This window comes from Girardinichthys multiradiatus, chromosome 15, assembly GCF_021462225.1.
Source record: "Girardinichthys multiradiatus isolate DD_20200921_A chromosome 15, DD_fGirMul_XY1, whole genome shotgun sequence".
NCBI classification, from domain to species: Eukaryota; Metazoa; Chordata; class Actinopteri; order Cyprinodontiformes; family Goodeidae; genus Girardinichthys; species Girardinichthys multiradiatus.
Genome location: NC_061808.1, coordinates 29,414,502 through 29,441,651, shown reverse-complemented (window position 1 = coordinate 29,441,651; position 27,150 = coordinate 29,414,502). Strand labels below are relative to the sequence as shown.

The 27,150-nt window shown below is 40.8% G+C and overlaps 2 long non-coding RNA genes across 3 annotated transcripts; one reads left to right on the top strand and one right to left on the bottom strand.

Moving 5' to 3' along the window:
- Positions 1-991: 991 nt before the first annotated feature.
- LOC124882350 lies at positions 992-3,616 on the top strand. The gene is made up of 4 exons (XR_007041878.1): positions 992-1,464; positions 1,732-1,837; positions 3,312-3,447; positions 3,557-3,616. It is a non-coding gene; the product is annotated as an uncharacterized LOC124882350 (long non-coding RNA).
- An 8,045-nt stretch (positions 3,617-11,661) lies between these two features.
- On the bottom strand, positions 11,662-25,394 carry LOC124881490. Of its 2 annotated transcripts, none has more exons than XR_007041669.1 (3): positions 25,169-25,394; positions 12,060-12,248; positions 11,662-11,977 (listed from the first exon to the last, which is right to left on the bottom strand). It is a non-coding gene; the product is annotated as an uncharacterized LOC124881490 (long non-coding RNA). The 2 variants fall into 2 exon arrangements; XR_007041670.1 differs by having other exon boundaries at positions 12,060-12,175.
- Between the last annotated feature and the right edge of the window lie 1,756 nt (positions 25,395-27,150).

Below are 27,150 nucleotides of genomic sequence, written 5' to 3'. Positions count from 1 at the left end.
GGACATGGCATTCAATGTGTCATGCTGTACATTTTGGAATGAGATTAGAGGCAAGAAAGTCACAGAACCAATGCTTGAATACAACATAATTAAAAAGAGTTATGACCATGTAAATGAACTGTGTACAACAGTCAGTCTGTTAAAAACCTTAGGGCTATTTGGCAACAAAAGGTCAAAATCAGCTAAATGTAACTATAACTTCCTCCAGTCAGTAAACACACAATATCAATAAAACTACTCCCAACTGAGCAAAAAGAATCTCATTGAATTACAGGGTTTCGTTTTAGCTTTCCTTTCCTTGGAGTTTCACCTCTTCTCACTAATAGAGCTACTGTCACCTTTAGCACAAGACAGATGCATCCTCAAGGACTTGTCCAAAATATTATCTCCCTGTTATTTTGAGGCCTCAATCTATTTTGCGCCGTGAACCTCTGCAGATGTATTTTAACTCTAAACTTAGTGTAAAATGTAGAGATTTCCTCCTTTTGGTCTAAACGGGTGATTACACTGCTTGTAGTTCTTGTCAGCCATGTAAGTCAAATGCAGGCAGCTACAGCATTAAGTATTACACATGTCAATGGTTTTCACTGTAGATATGTTTCTAAGATATGTACTGACATAAAATGACACAACACGATAACTCAAGTAATTCAGACACACAAAGAAATCAAAACAATTAGTCCATTAATAAAGTTATGTGTGATGTAGTTGTATGGTATAGTGGTACTGGATCACAAAAAAGTCATCGGAGAAATTAGCCTGAAGTGCAAAGAACATCATTTCACCAAAAAACAGCCACAATAAGGTGCCCCTTAAAAGATTTTTGACAGAAGAGTAAAATAAATAATCTTGTTATGATTCTGACCCGTCTGCCTGCTCTGCTCTCACTCATGCAATCAACTCATCAGCTTCACCTGTCTGCTGCTGCGCTGCTGCGCAATCACCGTCATGCCACACACCTGTGGAGCTGCAGTTATATACAGCTGTCTGACAGGCAGATGGTGCCAGAGTTTCGAAAATATTTGTGAGTAGTTATCCAGCGTTCTTCCTGACTGATCTTGTTCTCTGACCTTGCATTGCCTCACGGATTTTGCCTTCCTGTTCCTTGTCTGATGGATTGGATTTCTGGATTTCGACTCTGTTTTCTGCCTCTGGTTTTATGCCTCTGCCTGCCCCTTGTCTGACGCCTCTAGCCCTGGAATTCGACCCTGTTTCTGTCCCTGGATTTACGCCTCAGCCTAGCCACTGGTTTATTCAGCCTGAGCCCGCCTGGCTCTCAAGTCCGCCTGGAATTATTGTCAAGAGGACAATCACAGCTCTCTGTGTTCCTGTCACAGTTTCAGCTGATTCCCCGGAAGATTCGGATCAGTCGGCAATCCGACTTCAGTCTGTTGGATTCTTCCTCATTAACTGTCTGGATCACTTCCTCTTCTGGATTCTGTGCCTCATCCCCAGACTGAGAAGGTTAGTGGCTTTATCTAACCCTTTGCAAATCCTGAGTTTTATTCAGCCACTAACTAGTCTCTCTGTTCTCAGTGGTTCCTAGAAGCTGACTGCTGTTCCTGCTTTCTGATCCTGAGTTACTGAATAAACCTTTTTACTTATCACTTTGTGTTTGGCTGAATTTGGGTTCTCTGTCTCTGGTCGTGATAGTAAAATCTGGCCAAAAGATGGACCCATCGCCAGCACAGCAGTGGTGCACTAATGTTGTTCACTCTATTGCCCGTCTAGATTCCGGCATGAGGGAAATAATTTCTATGCTGTGCTCCATGACTCTGGCCTCCACGCCAGCGCCCTCACAGCCAGTTTCCCCCAGAGTTCCTGATTTTTTGCTGTGGTAAGAGAACCTAGACTCATGCCTCCTGAACTGTTTAAGGGAGATCCTGACCAGTGCTGTGCTTTTCTTACTCAGTGTGAGATTCATTTTGAGCTTCAGCCTTCATCGTTCCCTTCTGAGCGCTCTAAGGTGGTGTTTGTTATTTCCCTGCTCTCTGGAAAGGCTAAGCAATAGGGCACTGCTGAGTAGCAAAAGGGTTCGGTCACGTGTCCTTCTTATTCTTCATTCTCCAAGGAGCTCATCAGGGTTTTTGATCCAGTTCTTCCTAGTCGTGAAGCTGCCAGAGGTTTACTCTCCATTAAACAGGGGGAGAGAAGCGTCACAACATATATTATTGACCTTCATTTGTTGGCAGCTGACAGTTTTTGGAACGAGCATGCTAAAATGGATGCTTTCATGCAAAGTCTTAATGAGAACATCAAGGATGAACTGGCTACCCAGGACTACCCTGCCTCCCTTCACCAACTTGAGGACCTGGCAACCCGCATCGATTTACGGCTCACAGAATGGAGGAGGGAGAGGCGTCATAAGGAGGTTAAACCCTCCTCAGCTCACAGTCCTGTTCCCCACCTAGAACCCAAGGGTCTCCCACCCCCTTCTGATCACCATTGTGACCCGGAGCCCATGCAGTTGGGTCGTTCAAAGATTTCTGCGGGGGAGCGTGATCGACGAAGAAAGAACAACTTGTGTTTTTATTGTGGTGGACAGGGTCATGTTGCCTTCAAGTGTCCGTTAAAAGCCCAGGCTCAGTAGAGGTGAGGAGAACTCTACTGAGCCGAAGTCAACTGTCTGTCTCCTCATGCTCATTTCCTGCAACCATTCAAGTGTCTTCTACTTCTGATGAGGTGTCAGTGTTCATTGACTCAAGGGTGGACACGGAATTTATGGATGAGTTGTTCGCCAGGGACCATGACATCAAGCTCATTCCCACGTCTGACACCCGTAATGTTCTGGCATTGGATGGTCATAGTATCAACAGTTCACACTACAAAACGGAGGTAATCAAACTCACACTGGGGGGCAACCATTTGGATGAAGTGACTTTCAGGATTATCAACTCGCCTAAACTACCCATTGTTTTAGGGGCCTCCTGGTTACAAATGCACAACCCCCATTGAGGGGGCTTGCATTGACTGGCAAGCCAAAGAGATTTTGGGCTGGGCTAAGTCCTGCTCAGCCATGTGTCTGCCTTATGCAACCACAGATAATATTCCAGAAAATGACATTGAGGAGACATACCCCGATTTGTCTAAGGTGCCTCCTGAATATCATGCTTTTAAGGAGGTTTTCAACAAGTCCAGAGCCACGGCACTTCCACCTCACAGACCCTATGACTGTGCCATTGAGCTCCTACCAGGCACATCTCCCCTTAGGGGTCGATTGTATTCATTGTCTGGACCAGAGAACCAAGCCATGAGGAAATATGTCGATGAGTCACTTAAAGCTGGTATAATCAGACCCTCTTCTTGTCCAGCAGGGGCAGGCTTCTTCTTTGTGGGGAAGAAGGATGGTTCCTTGAGACCATGCATAGACTACAGGGGACTAAACGGAATCACCATCAAGAACCGATGCCCTTTACCACTAATGAACACTGCTTCCTGATGGACATGGTTGGACAGTTTGTTTTTGTTTACCTTGACGACATTCTGATTTATTCCCAGGATCTGGAAACTCTCAGTCATGTTTTATTCAGCCACTAACTAGTCTCTCTGTCCTCAGTGGTTCCTGGAAGCTGACTGCTGTTCTCCTGCTTTCTGATCCTGAGTTACTGAATAAACCTTTTAACTTATCACTTTGTATTTGGCTGAATTCGGGTTCCCTGTCTCTGGTCATGATGAATCTAAAGACTTGCCCAAGGGCCATGGACCACTCGCAGAGCTTCAGAAAAACATTAAATTAGCAGGTACCTTTCTTCCCTTAAACAATATGCAATCCATTCAATTGCCATGGCTTCTGTGCACACTCACTGCACAAGACTTCACTGCTGAAGTACAAGCCTGTTAAAGTTTGCAGCCAAAGAGGAACTCTTTGCATGGAAAAATGATTCATCATCCCAAAATCATAGTGCTAAAAGTGGAGGTTGCTGGTAGGATTTCATATAACTGAAAGATGGATAAATGTATGAGGAAATCTTTGAGAATAAACAAGTGTGGATTTCCAAACAAGACAATTGTCCCAAACACAGCCAAGAAAGTAAAACTGATGCAATGGCCCAGTCAGTCACCTAACTTGTATCCAATTAGATTTATAAAAGATCTTCAAATTCACACCTGAGCAAAACCTTTAACCAGTGTCAATGCATGAGATGTGTTGAAGTGGCTATTACTAAAAAAAGGCTTTTCCACAAATTATTTAGTCAATTTCTGTTGGTGTTTACTTATTTCCTGTGTCATTCAATTTTTTTACCCAGGACTTCTATTGTGGACTAATTTGCACCATTAGAAATATCAAAACTGAGACAAGCAGGGCTGCACGGTGGAGCAGTTGGTAGCACTATTGCCTTGCTGCAAGAAGGTCCTGGGTTCAATTCCCGGCCTGGGGTCTTTCTGCATGGAATTTGCATGTTCTCCCCGTGCATGCATGGGTTCTCACCCGGTACTCCGGCTTCCTCCCACAGTCCAAAGACATGCCTGTTAGGTTAATTGGTAACTCTAAATTGCCCTTAGGTGTATGTATGAGTGTTTGTGTGTTGCCCTGCGATGGACTGGCGACGTGTCCAGGGTGTACCCTGCCTCTCACCCATAGACTGCTGGAGATAGGCACCAGCTCCCCTGCGACCCACTATGGAATAAGCGGTAGAAAATGACTGACTGAAAACTGAGACAACCTTTGATCTGTTCAACACTTATTTTACCTGCTGTAACTGTACTCAAACTTTTAAATGAAAGCATCTGTTATCTGACTAAACCTAACCTGACTAAAAGCAGAAAAGGTTTTGATGTAAAAATCTTTTTTTTAATAATTAGTTTAAATGGACTGAACTTTTCCAGTCATGACCACTTAAAGCTTTTTATGCTGAAGACACATTCACCCAATCACACATTCTTACACCGATAAGATCAGTGTATGAATGTTTGTATAAATTTAATCCATCACCAAATAAAAAAATATATTGCCTTACAAATTATTCAGAACATTTTGACATTGCAAACACAAAATTCCATGTATGCAATATAGGATTATTGTTTAACTAGTTTTTTTACAAATGAAAATCCGAAAGGTGTGACATGTGTTTATGTATATCCTCCATTGTGTCAATACTCTGTGGGACAACATTTAGCAGCAAGTGTTTAGGTGGATGATTTGCTCAAGATTAGTCACATTGAATGAGAAACATCAATTTTCAAAACTTGCTACAGATTCTAAATTTGACTTTTCATTCATTCCTAAACATAAATATGTTTTCATCTAAACCATTCCATTGTAACTCTGAGCATATGTTTAGAGTCCTGTTGAAAGAGTAACCTTGTCCCCAGTCTCATGTCTTTTGCAGCCTCCAAAGGGTTTTCTTCCAGGATTGCCCTGTATTTAGCTCCATCTGTCCTCCCATGAAATCTGAAAGGCTTTCCTGTCCCTGCTGGGGAAAAATGCATTATGTAGATCATTGTATGTTTTGGGTCCTGCTGAAGGTGAAACTGAACCTTAGTCTCAAGTTTTCACAGTGTGAACTAACAGGTTTACTTCCAGGATTTCATTTTGCACAATCAACTCTATTGGCTGTGCCCCAGGGTAAAGACTAGTGGTCATGCATTTGGAAAGCTCAAGCTTTCTCCCTTCCTATCTGTCAATGTACTCTTCTGAAAGCACTTAACCCCAGAGTTGTGTGCATGTTTGTGAATGCAGCTGGGTGAATGAGGATCCTAGTGTAAAAAAACACTAAGTGGCTTACATGACTAGAAAAATGATATAAAAGTCTATTTTTCTGTGTCTTTACGTTTGACCTGCATTCCCACAGCATGATGCTGCCACCACCATGTTATTGGGGTGCTGTGTTAGTTTACCTTCATATACAGCATTATGCATGTGGGTTAAAAAGTTCGGTGTTGGTTTCATCTGACCAGAGCACCTTTTTCCACATGTTTAGTGTGTCCTCTGTCTGGCATGGGGCAAACTGCAAATGGGATATGTTGTTGCATTCTTGTAACAATTTATTTCTTGTTTTCATTCTTTCACAAAGGCCAGAGTTGTGAACAACCAGGACTATCGGTTGTCCTGTTGACAGATTATCTCACCTTAGCTTTAGATATCTTAAGAGTTATCATTTGCCATCCATCATTAGGCAATGTCAAAGTTAGTACACAGTTGTTGTCTTTCACTAATGTATCGTGAAGCGTTAATAGAAGGGGCAGATTTAAAGTGAGTTTCAATTACACACAGCCTGACTGTGTTATTAACTAGCTGGACTCTGAATGCAATTGATAACGTGTTTGGAATTAAAATACACCACAGTTTTCAAATTTATTTGCAAACATTTTGAACACCATATCAAATTTTCTTTTCACTTGTGTGATACTTTGTGTTGATTTTTCTCATAAAATCCAAATTAAATACATTGAAGATTGAGATTGTAACATGACAAAATGTGGAGGAAGTTCAAAGCCCTGTAAAAGCAAATAAAACAGTTTGAAAAAGATGTTTAAGGAAAGTTGAAAAGAATGCTTGTAAAATATCCTCCATGAGACATAAAAAAAAAGTTAACATTAGTAGGTTTTTACCCTTGGCCAGTAAACCCTCTATGAGAAATGGCCTAACACACACAATGCTATGAGAATTAAACATGGAGAGAACACACTTTCCTCCACCACATGCCAATCTACTCACACACTTTGTTCTTTCCACTCAGTTTCTGTCTAGCCTGAGGGCTGATCAAAACCGCTACACAAAACTTGTATTGGTTCCCAGAACACAGACTCTCAGTCTGTGTCCCCCGAGGCCCCTGAACCATCCTGGCCTGCCATCCTCCACATCTGAGGCAGCCGACAGATTAAACAATAATTACTAACATATTGGGGTTACATGTCACATATCAAACAATGTGGATCTGGCAGGTGGAGAATGATCAGATATTGGCATCCTGATAGAACCCCTCTCCTACCCGCATCACATTGAGTTGCTGATCTCAGAAACAACCCCTGACTGTCGTAGTGGAAAATTACAGCTTTTGCCACATCATTTTGCATCTTCTTTAAGAGCCTGGTTTTCTGTATTTCTTTTCTGTAATCTTTTTAGTGCCCGCCCTTTCTTCATCACAGAAAATGATCTTGTCTTTTGCAAATGTGGTGTCTTTTCAGCAGAAGTACATTTTATCAAACATTCAATAATGAAACTGAACCCTAGTAGGGTTATTTGGCTGCCATCGCAATGCAATTTCAGATACATCAAAGAGAGGATGACTCTGTCCTTTGGGATGAGGAGAAAGAGAAGAAGAAAACTTCAACCTCGGAGCACATCACACACAAAGGCAGAAAATTCACTCAGAGGGAAAATAAAGCTCAGACTAGTAGTTAGAAACAAATGAATTGCTTTTACTCTGGTCTGGTTTTATTATTTATGTGACACTCAGGAAACAATAAATTCTGTGACAATACCCTGCATATAATTTGAAGGTATGGGTTGAAAGTAATTGAAAAGTGATTCCATTTAAACTGCAGAACGAATATTGCATCCATGTTATACAAAAGTTTGAAATCTGCAAATGTTCAAAAGATGAAATTATATATATATATATATATATTTATTTTTTTTATTTTTTTTCCAGTTTCTTCCAAATAAATTTTTTGTTGCCATTATTTATCTATCCTTCCTAATATTACCTTACTAGAGGTGCTCCTTTAATCTGTTCTGCCGCTGAAACTATTTCATTTCACCCTAGAAGGATGATAAAGCTTCTCTTATTTTTATATTAATAATTGTATGATTGTTATAGAAGTTTACACTTACCGGCCACTTTATTAGGTACGCCTTGCTAGTACCGGGTTGAACCCTTTTGCCTTCAGAACTGCCTTAATCCTTCGTGGCATAGATTCAACAAGCTACTGGAAACATTCCTCAGAGACATTGGTCCATATTGACATGATAGCATCTCACAGATGCTGCGGATTTGTCGGCTGCACATCCATGATGCGAATCTCCCGTTCCACCACATCCCAAAGGTGCTCTATTGGATTGAGATCTGGTGACTGTGGAGACCATTTGAGTCCAGTGAACTCATTGTCATGTTCAAGAAACCAGTGAGATGATTCGTGCTTTATGACATGGCACGTTATCCTCCTGGAAGTAACCATCAGAAGATGGGTACACTGTGGTCATAAACGGATGGACATGGTCAGCAACAATACTCAGGTGGGCTTTGGCGTTGACACGATGCTCAATTGGTACTAAGGGGCCCTAAGTGTGCCAAGAAAATATCCCCCACACCTGAACCATTGATACAAGGTAGGATGGATCCATGCTTTCATGTTGTTGACGCCAAATTCTGACTGAATGTCTTAGAAATCGATACTCATCAGACCAGGCAACGTTTTTCCAATCTTCTATTGTCCAATTCTGGTGAGCCTGTGTGAACTGTAGCCTCAGTTTCTAGTTCTTAGCTGACAGGAGTGGCACCTGGTGTGGTCTTCTGCTGCTGTAGCCCATCCGCCTCAAAGTTTGACGTGTTGTGCCTTCAGAGATGCTCTTCTGCATACTTTGGTTGTAACAAGTGGTTATTTGAGTTACTGTTGCCTTTCTATCAGCTCAAACCAGTCTGGCCATTCTCCTCTGACCTCTGGGATCAACAAGGCATTTGTGCCCACAGAACCGCCGCTCACTGGATATTTTCTCTTTTTCCGACCATTCTCTGTAAACCCTAGAGATGGTAGTGCGTGAAAATCCCAGTAGATCAGCAGTTTCTGAAATACTCAGACCAGCCCGTCTGGCACCAACAACCATGCCATGTTCAAAGTCACTTAAATCACCTTTCTTCCCCATTCTGCTGCTCAGTTTGAACTGCATCAGATCGTCTTGACCATGTCTACATCCCTAAATGCATAGAGTTGCTTCCATGTGATTGGCGGATTAGAAATTAGAAAGCTGGACAGGTGTACCCAATAAAGTGGCTATTAGGGGGGTGGATCCCTATGCGATCGAGCCAGTAGCATTTCATGAATTCGCTGTTATTTGTTGTCTGGAGAATATCTCTCTGTTCTTTCTGTCTTTACGCCATCTTCTCTGATAAAGAAACTCTTAGGCTCACTAAAAGTCCTCCTCACTAATCCTGACATTTTCCCAGATTTCTGAGGTGTAGCTCCTCCAGAGTCACTACAGGCCTCTTTGTTGCCTCTGTGATTGCTCTTTTCCTTTTCTGGCCTGGACATTTTTGTCTGTAATGATACAAAATGTGAAAAAGTTCAAGGGCTGTGAATACTTTTGCTAGGCACTGTATATCAGATAATGATTTATCACTGAACATGATAAGCCAGAGAGCATTTCTCATAGAAGCAGAGAGAAAGCAAACCCCTGTTGCTCGACTGACAGGACGTCCAACTCCCAAAGTTTTAACAAAACCTGTCCCTCTGTATCACACACAAAAATGTTCCAAACAAGCCAAACCTATTGACAGCCTGTTTAAGGGGGCCATGATTTATGTCGGGAGGTAATTCATGCTGTCTGCACGCCACACAGTACTGCCAGGAAAAATCTGAGCCAATTGAGCGCCTTGTATAATGTCCAGTAAAAATAAGCTCAGGTAAAGTTGGTCCCATTCGGGCTGGCAGCCTTGGAATTGCTGGCAAAGATCCGTGTGTTATTTCTTCTCACAGTAGTTCAGCTTTGAACCATCTGCTAAAATTGCACTTGAAAGCAGCATTTAGTCCCAGCAGAGATCAGGACGAGCTTCCGTCAATGTATGGATCCCAGTTGGGTGCTGTAGAGCTGCTGTGATGACTCGTAAATGAATCAGACACATCTGGGTCTTCAGCAAGTGACTTCTGTCACCCTGTGCAGTTTATGCAATTACTTTTTGGAACCATAAGTTATATTCATCATCAATCTAACAATGATTTGTTGTAAAAATGTTTCCCAAATTATAGTTTGGAAATTTTTAATATGTGGGATCAGGAAAGCTCTAAAAATATGTGTAATTCATGCAGTCAACATTATTATGATTCTGAGAGTATGCAGCTCCAGTCAAAGATGTAGAAACACCAAATTTTACAGTATGAAAAGCTAGATGTGGGTAGAAGAGTGCACATCTGTGGTTTGGCTTTAACATCACAACGACAGAAATTTACCACACTTGTTATGTATGTGGAAGAGCTCCACAGATCATCCATTTATGAGCCGAATTGTTCTTTGCAGCCAATTTTAGAAAAAAAAAAAAAAAAAGCAGCAATCCACTGGTAATGTTCAGGTTTACCAAAGAGCTCAAGAGGCAGTTAGAAATGTATTTCTGCGTGATCCGAGACAAAATGGGGCTAGAAGGGAAGTCTGCTGAAACCCGGCAGGTTATGCTGAGAAGTGTGAAGATGTAAAGTGGCTGACCCCATCTGGAACAAAGCCAGAGTTTGGACTGCAGTCCCACCAAGGCCACAGTGTGATCATTATGAGTGAAAGCACCATTTGTTCTGTCATCTCCTCCTTGGCCCTTGAGATATTTTCAGAGAAGAAACATGCACTTTGATCTAGTTGAAAACTGCTTTCTGTTCCCTTCCCTCCCAGCAGTCACCTGTTCTATGATCTCCTTTCAAGCAGCAGCCTTCCTTAAATATAAAGCTGCTTTTGCCACAAGCAAATTTCTCTTTTTTTCCTTCCACACAGCGCAGCACAATATAAGATTCTGTTCATATTTATTTTTCCTCTTTGCTGCTATTTTATTATGCAGTTAAGCCCAAACGTATTCATACTCTTGGTATTTAGGGATATTTTTTTTCTCAAACAAGAAGTTTCTTTTTTGACTTAGAAATATCTCAAACAATAATAAAAAAGTAAAACAAGTATTGGTTTTGAAAAACATAATAGCTGTTTTTTATTAAAAAACTTATTTTGTATTTAATTTGTATTGTATTGCACCGACTACGCCAAAACAAATTCCTTGTATGTCCAAAAATGTATTTGGCAATAAAGCTTTTCTGATTCTGATTCTGATTTACACTCAATCGAATACAAGCAAACCCTTTTACTAATTGCTTACCTGCTTTTTGCATGTTGCCTCTGGTATTTTGTGAATTTGTCGAGCTTTTCTTTATTGGAAGCTGTTCTAAATGGATCGTTTGTATTTATTTAGGTGAGGTTCGTGGAGGGGTTACGACTAGTTAGTATCAAACAACATATAAGACCAACAACCATACATATACACACTGACTACTAAGGGCAAAAGAAACAAAAACACCTTACATGTATATGTTTGGGCTTTGGGAGGAAGCTGGAGTACTTGTAGAGAACCCATGCTTGAGGAGAACACGCAAGATCCTAGGCAAGCGTTATGACCTCTGGACCTCTTTGAGCAGGCCATTTAATGATAATATGTTTTAATGATACAATTTAAAGAAACTGGGTATGCTATGTTTGCTATATTTATGCCAATTTTACTCTTTTGAAATTTTTCTAGCACTTGTTTATGCTAAATTTCCCTTAAGATGACAGTTGCAAGCCCGGCCTCAGAATGATCAGGTTCATTCAGAATACTTATGGAGTGCTGATTCATAGCAAACTGTCATCGTTTTCTTTAAGGCCGACTTGACCCATATGCAGAGAGAACACTCAAACAGAGAAGCGTGGGTTAATGATGGTTTATTTACACGATTAACAGAGAACTCAGTCAAAGAGGGGCGTGGTCGGAGGTCAGGCTGAAAAGGAAACGGCAGATGGTGAGTGGTGGCCAGGGTAGGGAAAAAAAAACAATACAAAAGCTTAGTTCACTTTTCAGGTGGGATGGATCCACCCAGGGGAGAGAGATGCGAGTCTGGGGCTGTACTGCTGCGCAGGTAGGCAACGTGGTCTGATGGTCCAGAGGGGTCTCGTGGGAGAGCGGGCAGGTCGAACACGATCAGACTGGAGGGCACACAAGAGCGGCTGCCCGGCAAAATGTGATCCAGGGAAAAAATCCAGATTAGTTGTAGATGGTTCGAAGAGGATCTCCAGCATGGAGCTCGGCTTACAGACCTAGGAATCAAGGAAGACAGAACAGGTAATTAGTCAGAGAACTACTGCTCAGGATTACAAGGTACGGCCAGGTAATCACTACCGCAGTGGTCAAAACACTCAGGCGTAGAAGTGCTGGGGAGCCGCCTTCATATAGTCCTCCAGCTGATGAGGCAATGATGTGCACCTGTCAGGAACTCAGGATCCGGCTCCAGCGCCCTTAGTGGTGGAAGAAGGTAAACAGCAGGCAGGATGAAGAGCACTGTCACTGTCAGTCACAAGCCAAATCCAACTTTTAACGAGAAATATGTCAGAAATATGTCAGTTCAATCCAATCCAATCATAAAGACAGATTCAGTTATTTACATGCATTTTAGTTATAAAATAGTGGTGTTAATAAAATAGTGTAGTTAAATTCAGTTTATTATGCCAATAAAAAGTAAATAAATTGCTTAAAAGTTGAAATGCAAATACATAAAAGTAACACAACCCTCAATTTATTGGTAACATTCAACTCTGTCCATAATCACAAACTACATTGATAAATTAAACGTTGTTGTCCCAAAAATTTGGACAGGCTTTTGCGTGCACATGTGTCAACCAGATGCATGAACGTGTTTTGGACTGCTGGGTCGCAGAGTAGTATTAGGTCCTAGAATGGTGTTGGCTGTCTGCTGCTGCATTCTAACTTGCTGTTAGCTCACAGGAAAAATTGTAACTTCTTTTTCTTTCTCTCTTGTGGAGGACTTACCTACAGTAGTAGGAGGCAGTAGGTAACCTAGAAGATAGCTACTGCCGCTTCTCAATTCTCTATAAAACCTTCCATTTAAAATCTAGACTATCCTTCTCTGCAAACGTGTGTTTGATCGGTACCAAGAGAAATGTTATAGTAACTCATGGTTCCACATCTGTACACACACTGCTTAGTATGCAATAATGTGTGCTTTTACATAATAATCTACTCTGTGTGCAACCCCCCCCCCCCCCCGTGTCGATTATTGTTCGGAACATTCATACTTTCCAGTTTTCACAAACGTGAGTTTTAAGATGCACTTAAATCCATACAGGCCTTTTGCCAAACTAGAAACTAAGAGCAGATGCCTTTATAAGTTCCTCTGCTGCTGTTCCTGTCAGATTGTGACAGCAGCTCTAAGAGATAATCGCAGCCTGTCAAGATCAAATGGTGAGACATTAATGTTTGAGAGTTTGACTTGGTGAGAAAAGAGAACCCTAGAGGCAGCAGCGGAAAAGCCCACATGGACCCCTGCTCCAGCAAGCTGAATCAGATTAGTGTTTTCTTTTGAATGCACCATCAAGCCATCAGACTTATCTGTTGTCAATTTCAAATCCTCCGATTTCTTTCATCCTTTTGAAATAAGCTGTTTTTTATAAATTATTCCAAAACATTTGTGGTTTAATATAGTCCCTTGTGATATTACTGATGTAACAGCCTTTGCAGTACTGCTGCTGTGGTTTTCTAATGAAATAGCAGCAACATCTAGAAAAAAAACTTGTGATAGATTGATTTGTTTCTTCCTGAGCCCCTGTAAGTCCTCCCCCATCCCTTTAGTTTGCTTGTTCTAGCACAGTGCACCATCATGCTTGCCATGCAAATTGCAGTTTTTACTTAATGCAATGCTTAATTGCAGGCACATGCTCCAGCGGTCACGGTGCCCATCAGAGGCAAAACCAGCCACAGCAGCACAAACCTAGATTATTCTGGAATCGGCAACAGTGGTGCCTGGCTCCAACTTTAAGCCCCGCAAAGCAGAGCTGAGTCCATCTCTCGGGCATCAGCACCAGATGGCAGTTCCAGTTTATGGAGCAGTTAGGAGGTGGGGGGAGAAATGGAAAGGATGAATATGGAACTGAGAGAGGAAATGAGAGAAACGACAGAAATTGGAAAAAGGCAGGCTGGAAAGAGCTTGCGTTCAATCTGATCATTAGATTTCTAAACTCAGACGGCTGCGGATGGATTTGCATAGCCTTGGGTTGGCAGTGGCCCACTTTCCTCTTGCTGTCTTTCTGAACCACTGCCAGCACATTCCATTATGTGTGTCATGGCGGGTTTGTGATGAAGAAAATAATAGCGCTGGCAAGTAGTCAGAGTTTACGGTCTCTCCCCTCCCTCCTGGCGTGAACTGTGACTGGCTGATTCCTGAACACAACCCAGATAACTGCTGAGGAGGGGAAGGCCGGCACCTAACAGGGGGAGAAAGCAGAGATACTGGGAGGTTGTGGGCGTAAGAGAAATGAGGACGGTGAATAAAAGAGATCAGAAACATAAGAACTCAAGGCCTGGCTTGCTCTGAGGCCTGAGGAACCCTGCTGGCAGGCAGCTCCCACAGTTTAGTGGGCTTTCAGATACTGTATTTGTTTGTAGCCCTTGTGTAAGCAGAAACAGAAGTACACAAACCAATCCAGGGTCAGAATAAAGGACGGACAACAGGAAGACCTTCTGCAAAATGAATAATTAAAGTTAAATTAAGTTGTCAGTTTATATGCTATGTGTAATATAAACAGAACCAGCAAAACTCAATAGTCTTTGGTCTTTTACCCCAGTCATTTTATTGTGAGACAGCATTTACTTCTGCACCCAGTCTCTATTTTAATCCTAACTACAGGAGTGTAACATTTAAATAACCACATATATTGATCTATACATATATAGAGCAAGACAATATGAATTGTTTTGTTTGTGCAGTGCGATGGTGTTTATTAGATGACAGAAAAGGCAAAAAAATGCATTTAAGTAGCTTTTTGTTTGGTTCAGCATTCACAAATGTAAAGATTTCCTGATTTTCAATGTATTTAAATTTCAACAAGTTTAGCTATTTTTTTATTAATAATGTTTAGACTGTTCTAGACACAACATTTGAAAGTGTCATTTTAATACTTGATAACTGTAACAATTTATGTGGATTTTCTTATTATTTTTTGACACAAGAACAAAAACATTCAACCCCATTGGAGCATTCTTCTGGCAAATTTGAAAACAGGGATATTTATTGTGAAGTTTAACAATACTGAAAAAGTCAAGATGTATAAATAAACAAAAGAATTAAGACAAAACATTACTAGCCTTCTGTAAAATGTCATAAAACATGCAATTTCAAGTAATGAAGATATTCTAAGTCTATTCCCACCTAAAAACCTAGTATTACACATGGGTGTAGAACATGAAATTGTCCGAGCAACCGCACCCTGTTGGTGGACAGATGCCTCGGATCTCCCCCGAATTCTTTTTCCCAGAAGCGTCACCTCTACTACAATCACTTTCTCTTAAAAGGAATGACCCTCAAACTGTTCTATACTCTCAACACTTTTATTATATATAAGGCAGAAGAGTGGTTACAGAGATCAGCACTGATGGCTCCTGACCTTAACCTGCTTGTTGATTGAAGTGACAAACACCCCTGAAAGAAGGTCACACATGATTTTTATGTCTGGTACTCCCTCCATGGGATGTAAACTTCCTCAGTATTCATCAGTAGACTATGTGTAGGCCCTGTTTACATGACAATGGTCCATTGAAAATTTGATTTTTTTCCATGTCTGCTAATACATCTACATGACATTTTAATTACAATCTCTGTTCACATGGTAACAGTAGAGACATGAAAATGGACTAATTGTCCCACCATGCCACTAGGTGGCGGTATGTTCATTTTGTAAGAGATTTTGTAAGCAGGAAGTGCAATCACTTCTTGCTTACAAAATGGGGGAGATAATTTTACTGATTTCAGTAATACTGGGCATGAGCCAGAGCTTCCCCATTAGAAAGATTCAATTTGTCCCATCTACACGACAATGGTCTCTGTCGTGGAGCAACGGCAACATCCTGTTAGATGTATCCTGTTAGATTTCTGTTACTTACCTGGATCTCTGTGGTCCTGGTCATCTGTGTTAATTAGCCTCATTCCTTCAGTTTTTCTGCATTCTCCCTGGCAAAGCTGCTTAACATTTTATCTGATTATCTCTTCTTGTTCATTGGCCATTCTCCACCTTGCCTCTGTATTTAAACTCACTGGTTTTTATTGCTCATAGCTGGATTCTTCTGCTTGCCTCCTTTTGCTTCCTTATTCTATGCCCGTTTCTTGCAAGTGTTCTGACTTTGTTCCACTTCCTGTTCTCCTCATGCCATTTAGTAAGTTTATATTTCTCTTTAAATATTATTTAGAGTGTCATTGTCAATGGTTATGAAGGACCAAAATGTAGACTTGAGAGAAGCATATTTCAAAAAAAAGGTTTTAAAAATAGAGTGTCTAGCTTATATTGTAAGCTTTATCAAAAGGAAGGTTTTAAGCCTAGTCTTAAAAGTAGACAGGGTGTCTGCCTCTCGGACTAAAACTGGGAGCTGGTTCCACAGGAGAGGAGCTTGATAACTAAAAGATCTGTGTCCCATTCTATTTTTAGAAACTCTAGGAACCACCAGTAAATCTATGTTGGGATTAAGGTGCTCTGTTAGAAACATGTGGAACAATGAAATCACTAATGTATGATGGAGCTAGATCATTAAGAGCTTTATATGTGAGAAGGAGATTTTTTAAATCTATTCTGGATTTAACAAGGAACCAATGAAAAGAAAGCTAAAATAGAAAAAATATGATCTTTTTAATCATTTTATTTTGAAGTGAGAGTGGACACCATGGTAAAATCATGAGAGCTGTCTTAGGCCGGGAAAACTGTAGAAGCACATGGGCCTGGTAAGAGATGGTAGAGGACTCAAACGAATTTGACATTAGTCTTTCTAATGCATGGATAACAGAAGTTAGTAAAGAAGTTAGTAATTGTTTGTAGTATTGTGAGGGGCCAAGCAGTAAAGGCATAGAAGACTCAAGAAAGTATATTCCAAGTGGGTCTTTATTTTACCCAACAAAATATAAAAAATTATAAGGTTCAAAACTATAGTTGATGGGCCCATAAAAAAGGTCAACTCAAAATGGGAACTTACGGACTATTACCTGAGGACACAAAATATAGACAACATAACTCCAAATTGACCTTTTACAAAAACACAGGTTAACCTGTCCATTTTCAGACTTATTTGTATGTGTGAGACTAAAGTTTTTTGCAACTGTGAACAAATGTGTCTGTGTGTCTTGCATCTACATATGACTGACAAGTCAAACTTTTGTCCTCATGATCCTAATTGAATTATAATGTTGTGTTATAAACTGTGTGGGTCAGAACCTCTTCCCTGTTTCCTGTCGGCTGGAGGCGTTTTGTTTGAGGCTATTGTTATTCATGAACAAGGTGTTTTCACCATCTCTGCATATTTTGAGGAATTTAAATAACTATCCTCTTGTGGCCCTGGATTTGCTGACCTAATGAGCCAACCTGACTGATTGACACAGGAGAGCATCAGAGAAGCCATTCATCATCTTGTGTGCTGAATAAACATTAGGCATTCCTTTCTCACAATGTATGTTTGTTAATTGATAATTTTAATCTTGTTTGAGATAAATTCCTATCTAAGCTGCTAAGACATGCCAGACAATGCCTGATTGCTTTCCGTGTCTTCAGAATGCACGAAAAGACAGCAGAGCCTGTCAAGAATTTCAAAGATGTGAAATTATGATAGCTTTTTAGGATAATAAAAAAGTTCATTCTTCTATGAAATTGCTGGTGGAAATACAAATTTGAGATGGAAAAGTGCTATCTTTCAAAAAAAGTATCTTCCCTTGACAAGTCTGAGAAGGGAGCACTAAAGTGCGACTTATAAAAGGAAATTTAGGGAGTAAAATGCAGTGGGTGCTTTTTTAATTGCTTCTGTCATTTTGTGTTCAGATGGCACGCACCACGCTGTCATTTAACAATATGTTTTGTATAGAAATCTATGCAATCCTGGTGTTGGGCCAAAGACTGCTTCCCACTCTAGCATCATCCTGTGAAAACGGAAGATTATTGGAGAATATCCATAACTTTGCCTGTTTTTTTCACTTATTGCTCTTTGGCAATACTAAATTCGGCACAAACAGCTGAAAAGGGAAGATAGGGTGATAGAAAAGCAAAGTGTTCACTTCAACTTGAAAGGAGAAAAGATGTTCTACATTGTTGAGACATAGTTAAATGGTAAAGTAACAACTATCTTTGAAACACTGAGCTATAGACATGTAGCCATTTGGTTTCTAGCTAAAAGCTAGATGAAATGCTGTAATCCTGAGGTCATTAAGGTCAGAAATACAGTTCAGCTTTTTTCTCTCTGTGAGGTCTGTTTTCTTTTTCTGCCTTCCTTGAAAGAGGTTGATCATATGTTTTGGAGCATTCTTACACTAGACCACCCATCCACATCCCATATTCAGGCTATGACTGATGGAAGAAGCTTCCTTTCCAGTTCATTGGGCCCTTAATACAGCAATAGTGTCCTGTGTCAGAAAACCTTGACTGTGGTGATATGGCATTACGAATTGTACTTTTTTTCTGTCTCCAAATGCTGCAGGTTGAGTTGATGCTCAGTTGTCTCATTTCACCAGAGGACTTCTTCCAGGTGTTCTCTGAATCACTCAGACGTTTATTGACAAACCTGAGATGGGTCTGTACAATTGTCTTCTGTATCATGGGTCTAAAACATTTCAGTCCATTGAGGTGTAGTGTGTTACCTGTGGTGTTCTTGGTGACTGTGGGCTAAACTACCTTAAGATCTTGTACAAGCTCATCCTGTGTACTTATGGTCTAATTCTTTACTCTTTTCTCATGAATATCCTCACCCTATTACGTAAGATTTTTGCATAGAGCTCCAGTACGAGAAAGATTGATAGTTAGTTTTTATTTCTTCCACATCCCAAAAATAAAAAAAAAAGTTATCTTCTCACCATCCTTTTTACTGATTGTCTTGTAGCCTGTTCAGGTCTTAGAAGATTTTCTCCTTTTTGCCTGACATCATTTGACAGCTCTTTGGACTTTCCAATAGTGGAGAGGATCTTTTTGTGGAAAAATAAGCTGTGGCCACCTGTAATGGTTCCAGTCTTCACAGACATTTTTAACACCTCACTGGAGACATGTCATGTGCCAGCCTGCTTCAAGTCCTCCACCATCGTCCCTGTTCCCAAGAAGCCACAGGGCTTAATGACTTCAGACCCGTCGCTCTGACCTCTGTGGTGATGAAGTCCTTTGAGCGCCTTGTGCTCTCACACCTAAAAGACATCACCGACCCCCTCCTGGACCCCCTGCAGTTTGCCTACAGAGCCAACAGGTCTGTAGATGATGCAGTCAACCTAGCCCTTCACTTCATCCTCCGGCACCTGGACTCCACAGGAACCTATGCCAGGATCGTGTTTGTGGATTTCAGCTCTGCCTTCAACACCATCGTCCCAGCTCTCCTCCAGGAGAAGCTCTCCCAGCTGAGTGTGCCCGACTCCACCTGCAGGTGGATCACTGACTTCCTGTCTGACAGGAAGCAGCGCGTGAGGCTGGGGAAGCACGTCTCTGACTCCCTGACCATCAGCACCGGTTCCCCCCAAGGCTGTGTTCTCTCTCCTCTGCTCTTCTCCCTGTACACCAACAGCTGCACCTCCAGTCACCAGTCTGTCAAGCTTCTGAAGTTTGCGGACGACACCACCCTGATCGGACTCATCTCTGATGGTGACGAGTCCGCGTACAGATGGGAAGTGGACCATCTGTTGGACTGGTGCAGCCAGAACAACCTTGAGCTCAACGCTCTAAAGACAGTGGAGATGGTTATGGACTTCAGGCACAACCCAGCCCCACCTGCCCCCATCACCCTCTGTGACTCCACAATTGACACTGTGGAATCTTTCCGCTTCCTAGGAACCATCATCTCCCGGGACCTCAAGTGGGAGCCAAACATCAGCTCCCTCAATAAGAAAGCCCAGCAGAGGATGTTCTTCCTGCGCAGCTGAAGAAATTCAACCTGCCAAAGACTATGATGGTGCACTTCTACACAGCCATCATTGAGTCCATCCTCACCTTTTTTTGCTGACAGGACACCTGTAACTTGCAACTCTATGCATTACATTAACGCTCAGCTTGGACTCCTGCTTTACTTGCAATGCCATACTTGCACACTGATGACCTGCACTGTTGTACCGCTCTCGCATCCAATACTGCTCTATATTTACTCTCACTCACTTAAAACTGTGCACATATATTTATATTATATTGTAGATATGTTTATACTGTTTAATTTGTATTGTATTGCACCGACTGTGCCAAAACAAATTCCTTGTATGTCCAGAAACATGCAGGCTGCACGGTGGCGCAGTTGGTAGCACTGTTGCCTTGCAGCAAGAAGGTCCTGGGTTCAATTCCCAACCAGGGGTCTTTCTGCATGGAGTTTGCATGTTCTCCCCGTGCATGCGTGGGTTCTCACCGGGTACTCCGGCTTCCTCCCACAGTCCAAAGACATGCCTGTTAGGTTAATTGGTCACTCTAAATTGTCCTTAGGTGTATGAATGAGTGTGTGCATGGTTGTTTGTGTGTTGCCCTGCGATGGACTGGCAACCTGTCCAGGGTGTACCCTGCCTCTCGCCCATAGACTGCTGGAGATAGGCACCAGCTACCCTGTGACCCACTATGGAATAAGCAGTAGAAAATGACTGACTGTCCAGAAACGTACTTGGCAATAAAGCTTTTCTGATTGTTTGATTGAGACTGGTGGTTTCTCTCCAAGTGAGCAAATTAACAAATTACAAAATGTGGTGTTTATAGCATTTTAATTCTTGTCAAGATACAGACAAATTAAATATGATGTAATGGACGCCAGTGAACCAAAAACAAAACTTGCATCTAGGAATAGCATCAACACCTACTTAATAGTGTTACAGTTCCAAGTTTGAAAACCAGCTTTAATTTGCTGGTTCATATGTTCATTGTCCAGGCTAGGTTAGCAATCCAAGCTAATACCAATGTATTTCTTTGCAGGATGTTCACCAGAGAAAGTTCTGCAGTATTTTGTGTAACAGATTTTATAAGATACAAGTGATCTGCAGAACATATTAACAGTTTCACTGCAGCTATTACAAGGCAGCCATATTGGAATTTTTGGTTTGGTGAAAAACCTACACACAATTTGAAATTTTAGGGGGATTTCTGTTGATTTTTCCACTTTCGAACTTAGTAATTTCACCTTCTTAGTAAATGGAAACCATATCCTCCAACTAATCATGCAGTACCAATGATACAAATCTTTTTATTTCAGGTTTAAATGTGAAGATGGTGTTTCTTAGAATTACTCAGTATGTGCTGTGGTGATTATAAAAAGTCTGACAAACACTAATTTACAGAAGAAGACTTTTGTGTTTGTTCTTCTCAGGCCAGTTGAACTGACATATAAGCGCAGTCTAAGCCTCACAGAAAGAATTATTGAAAATATCACTCCAATAGCTATTTAATTGAACTTCTAGTGTCTGTGATTTTGTTTGTGAACCATTTCCAGCCAAGTAATCAGCTCAAAAAGATCTAATTTATGTGCTGCTTTTTTGAATTTCCTTCCACTGTTTACTGCATTATAAATACAAGAAATTGTGCATAATAGATTTTTGATGAAGGGGCCTTCAATAGTGCTCTTCATTTCTTCCTTTTTTTTTATCATTTTGAAAATATTGAAACCATGCAAGTAAAGCTAGTTCTCACTGAGAAAAACCTGGAATATTTCAAGTTAAAATATGTAGTTAAAGTAACATTCAGACAGTGCTAATGTTGAAAAACCTACAGTTGTTTTGCCCTTTAAATCTTTTGGCTGGTAAATCCTAAGATCCCTTCAGGAAGCACGTTCCCATTTAAAAGCTGTTAAACTATGATTGATGATGCATCCTCATAATGAGCATGCCCACCTCAGGCTACTTTGGAAACGATTTGTTTCCCCCCCAAACACCAAAACCAGGCCACTTTGCTGTATAAGACCCCCTTAATATTTTTTTTCTGCAGCAGGAGTATGGGAGTCATTAGCTGTTTAAGTGACAGCAGAGGGGCAAATTCTCCAGAAAATGAAAGCCTTTACTGTAGCGTGAGGTCAGTTGCCTGCTTGTTTGGTGTAACCCATAGGGGGCTTCACACAGAGCGAGCTCCTCTGAAAAGACACATCTAAAGCACTTAGTTTAGAGAATATACTTAAAAAAATACTGTCAAAATACGGTGAGATCTTTCCATGTAATCCATGCAACATACATTAACTGCTCACAGTTAAGTCCATACAAATTGCAATAATTATCCTTTTGTGTAATCCATGCCACAATTATTAAAATACACAGTTGAAGCCGTAGAGAGTGAAACAAACATATTCTCATATTCTGTGAGTGAGAGACTGGAGAGGCCTGTGTGGAGTCACATATTAATTGTTTTATCTTTTGCAGAAATATAAACAACAAGTGTAACAAAGGAAATGATGTATAATGATTTTCCATTTTCTACAAGTATTAAATGAAATGAGTAATCTTTGATTATCAAATTAAAAGACATATGATTGAAATATGAGAACTGATAAAATAAAAAACATTAAGGTTTAAAATTCTCAATCAGCTATATATGAAAGAGATATAATGTTGATCAGTTGTGATGTATGAATAAAAAGAATGAAGTGATGGTTTCATAACTGTGACTAAAAGTAAGTGCAGAAAGCTGAGAATGGAATGTGTAATACTGTGTAAAGTTTAAGACTGAGCAGATTAGGATGTAGGATGACTAGGAGTGATGAGAGCCGGATGCGGGCTGACAGCGAACCTTTTGAAGGCCAACAAACAACATGAAGAAGGGAGGAGCAGGATAAAGCCAGCTGCATGCTGACAGCGAATCTCTTGAAGACCAACAAGCAACGCAAGGAAGGGAGGATGAGACTACAGCCAGCTGCGTGGCTATTACTGGTATCTTCAATGCTGAAAAACAGCAACAGAAAGTCACGGTGACCATGACTAAGAATTGAGCAATAACGCATTGGGCCATAGCATGTTGCGCAATAACGGAGAAGCCTAACAAAGGGCTGACCAGTAAGAGCATCTGAACTATAAAAGCAATGCCAAAAAAGGGAACTGCAGTTGTTTCCTTGCAGAAGACCAAGAAGACAGGTTGAGTTGATTGATTAATTTCTATTATTGAAATTATTATGTGTTACCGAATTTAAGCTGCTACTGACCCCTGCAAAAGTGTTACAAATTAAAGAACGCATATAAAATTCTAGATAAATCGTGGACATCCAATTATTTGAGTCATCTTATTGTTGGTTTTTCATTGGTGGTAAAAAGTCTTGTTGCCTGGTTCTAAGAAATTTTAGGAGGTTTTTATAGGTTGCCTTAGCCAAGCTTGTTAAAACAGTGCCCTTGGGACTCAAGTCGAGTCACTAAAATTAACCTCACCCATATACCAAGAGCCAGTTGTGATATTAGGGAATGAGTAGCCGTTAACAGAAGTGTCTGTTGAAGTGTGAATGACTGCTGTGGGCTACTCAGTCGTCCAGACCTCCAGTTGAAGAAGGGCAAGACTTCTGGATACAGGCTGTCAGAGGTTAGGCGAGTCATTTCCCGACACAAGCTTAAACAGAACTTTCAGTAAACCTGCTTAGTAAGATCTTGCAGGTTTAGGGTAGTCCGGACCCATTGGATGGAGAGCTGGATTGAGCAATTCCCTTAGAAATAGGGAAGTAGGAGGGAGGGGTTAGCTCATAGGACAACGAAAATACCAATTGAATAGTTTGTACAGAAATAGTTTCCCTGTCATAGTTTTTCTAAGCAGCTAATGAGTTATTGCAGATTTTACAATCTAATGTCATACTTTGCATGTGCAGCTTAAAATCTTGTAGACATCGAATGTGTAATCATTACCAGTCAATTTATGGGTTTAATATAACAATTATAGAACACAATTTAAAAAGCACACCTCATCAGTCTATAACATCAGACACTTTTAGTCTAGTAGGTTGCAAGGCTGAAGCCTCCATTGATCAAACTTGATTTTTTAGCTTATCATTGATGTTGGGGAGTTTTGTGGGATCTGAATCCTATGGTCAAATTTAAACCATGTTCCTTAAATTATGGCAGCACACAGTGCACTAGCATCAGAATTTATTGTAGCCATGAATAGTTTGGAAGGTTAGTTGACATGACAGCTACTACATGACAGCCAGGACTAGAGATGCACCCAGATATCAGCAGGTGACTGGAATTAGGTGTTTTTGAGTGGAGCGTATCTGATAACAGCCCAATTGGAAACCCAAAAATTTGATATTTTTGTGATTAGTGAACACACCACACTTAAGCACTGACAGGTCATGCTAACAAAACACTCTTCGGCATGGAAGCTGTAACTGTAGAAAGACTCGAAATAAGCTATTTTCAGGTTTTGTGAGATGTTTAGAGATTAAGTCAGACCAAACACATAAGCTTGAAGGTTTTTAAAAGGGATCTATTTTCTAAGGAAACCGTGTTGAGGCTGCTACAAAGGATAACTGGCAGGTGTTAATAATTAGTTTTTTTCCCATGCCATTTCCTACTTTTGCAGTTTTGATCATTTTGCACCTAACATTTGGGTAATAAACGGAGCCATGCCCCAATTCATGTCATTCTGTACCTTTGTTGGGACGAGTCATCAAATGGGTAAAGCTGCAAATTGACAGCAGAGCCCTGCTCTGTAGATAACATGAAGTCTGAAGATATCACAGCTCAATTGTTTTTCTCTTGTTACATTTTCAACCTCTAACTGTCACTGTGCATGCTAGATGTGGAAATGCTGACAGCCTTTTGAAAATTTGAGAGTTAAAGTAAGCTTCTACATTCTCTTGGGAATACACACCGACTGTGTTGTTTACAGTTAGTAATTCTAAACACGCTGATGTGCTAATTACTAAAATAAGATGCTAAAGACAACTTTAAAAGTGTCCTCTCCAAAAAGCTTTGTTTTTGTTTTAAATTAGTAAAAACCCAGTTTGACAGCAACACCTAATTTAAGCAGGTAATGACTGTTCATGGTTGGAAAGCTAGAAATAAATATTTTGAACTCTTTCAATTATAGGTCTTAAATAGAAATCTACATCAGCAGGTCAAAGCTTTACAAAAAGTTGAGCTCAGAAATCTCTGTTAGGTGCATCCCAGTTTTCTCAGCACACGTTTGAGGAGAATAACACCTTTCCTTGAATGTGTTAAGACTAACTAAATTAGAAGCACATTATCTCACCCATCCACATTTAAAACAATGTTTGTGAGGATGAGTACTTAGATCTAATTACTATAACCCTTTCCTCCAGCTAGCAGTACTGATACTCACATGTCTTCTGTAGATATTCTTGGTAGCAGATGGGTCATTGTGGGCACTCTGACCGGTCCAAGGCCACTTGTCACCATAGCTGCAGAGTAATGCTGATAATGATTTTCCCTAAATTACAGCCTTCAATACTTTTTCTGTTTTTGTTGTGCAACACTGGTCTTTCTGTGCAGTTGACCCTCGCAGGCCAGTTTTCACTCTTCACATGCCTTATTTGGACAAGTCTTCCCAGAGTCTGCAGACATAGAAAGGATCACAACAGTGAAGAACGCATACAGACACATCATGGATGACAAAGAAAGCAAGAGGCCAAGACCAATTGTCCCTCCATGTCAACCCCCTCACCGCTCACCCAAACCAGCAGCGCATGATGCAACATACGTCCCGTGACCACAGCAGAAGATCCCACCTCCACTGGGCAACCAGCAGAGGCATCAAGAGATCCCCAGCAAGGCCAAAGGAACACTTTTCCCCCTGAAGACCCCTACCCGTTAACATTAATTTTGTGTATCTGCTTTATTCTCTAAAACCCGTCAGTCGTGGCAGATGGCCGCTCACTATGAGCCTGGTTCCGCTGGAGGTTTCTTCCTGTTTTTTCTCTCCACTGTCGCTACATGCATCCTCAGTATGAGGGATTGATCCAGGAGGAGTGAATGCTGCAAGTCAGTGACTCGAAAAAATCCGCTGGGTTTCCTTAGAGAGACAAACCTTTTAACCAATTTGAATAATAAACTGAATTTGACTGCAACATTTGATAGTTAGGATTATTTGTAGTATATGTAAATGACTTGAAATCTGTATGATTCGATTGAATTGACTTCTAAAGTGCATTGAGACGACATGTGTTGTGAATTGGAGCGATTTGATGAATTGGTAGTAATGGTAATTGGTAATTGACTTGCACCTGTATAGCGCTTTATGAAGTCCCCAGAGACCCCAAAGTGCTTTACACTACAATCAGGCATCCACCCATTCATACACATTTAACACTTACAGTGGTAAGCTACAATGTAGCCACAGCTGCCCTAGGGCAGACTGACTGAAGTGAGGCTGCCATACAATCGGCGCCACCGGGCCCTCTGACCACCATCATCGGGCAAAGCAAGTGAATTGTCTTGCCCAAGGACACAATGACTGAGACAGACAGAGTGGGGGTTTCAGGACGAACCCCTACCACTGTCGCCACCGTTGCCCCTATATAAATAAAACTGAATTGAATTGAATTAATCCAGGCCACACCATGTGATTATGCGGCCTGCAGGCAACCCAAAAGCAACCTACATGCTACCCAACCCCATGCCTCCAAGCCAGTCCACCACACAGCACCCAGGCTAACCCCAAAGTGGTACAAACAGAGCACAATTATGCACAGGCTCTGGCAACACACAAACCTCAACCACACTGCCCCTCTTGTCTCATTTGTTTTTGATTGCTATAATCCATTCTGGAATATCCTGTCTCACTCCAGTTATCTTGACTACTTCCTAATTTTCCAAACTGAGATCATCCTCATCACCCAGATTGCTGAAACCCACTTAAAAATATAGACAAACTATCCCTTCAATCTGGAAGGGATGACAAATTTCTGCAAACCAATATTTTTATTCTAACAAGAAAAAGGTAACAAGTAGTTTTGACTAAATAATAATGTATTTGACTCATTGATTTGACTCATGTCATACACTAACCCCCAATGTGTTGAAACAAATCTTAAAACTGTCAGTATCTGAATACTGAGTTAGCATTAAAACTAATTAAACCACAATCAACACTACTTTAGAATGTCCTTTTTTAGTTGTGCATTGTAATTTTAAACAAGGAAAATTAAAGCCCTGCTTATCTGTCAAAACATCTCCAAGTGGTAGTTTTCCATTAATGTTTACAAATTTATTTACTGAGCACTTGCTCTCTCTACTAAATTAAAATCTACTAAACAGTGCAAAAACGGTGCAAAAACACTCATACTGACTTGAACATTTTTATTA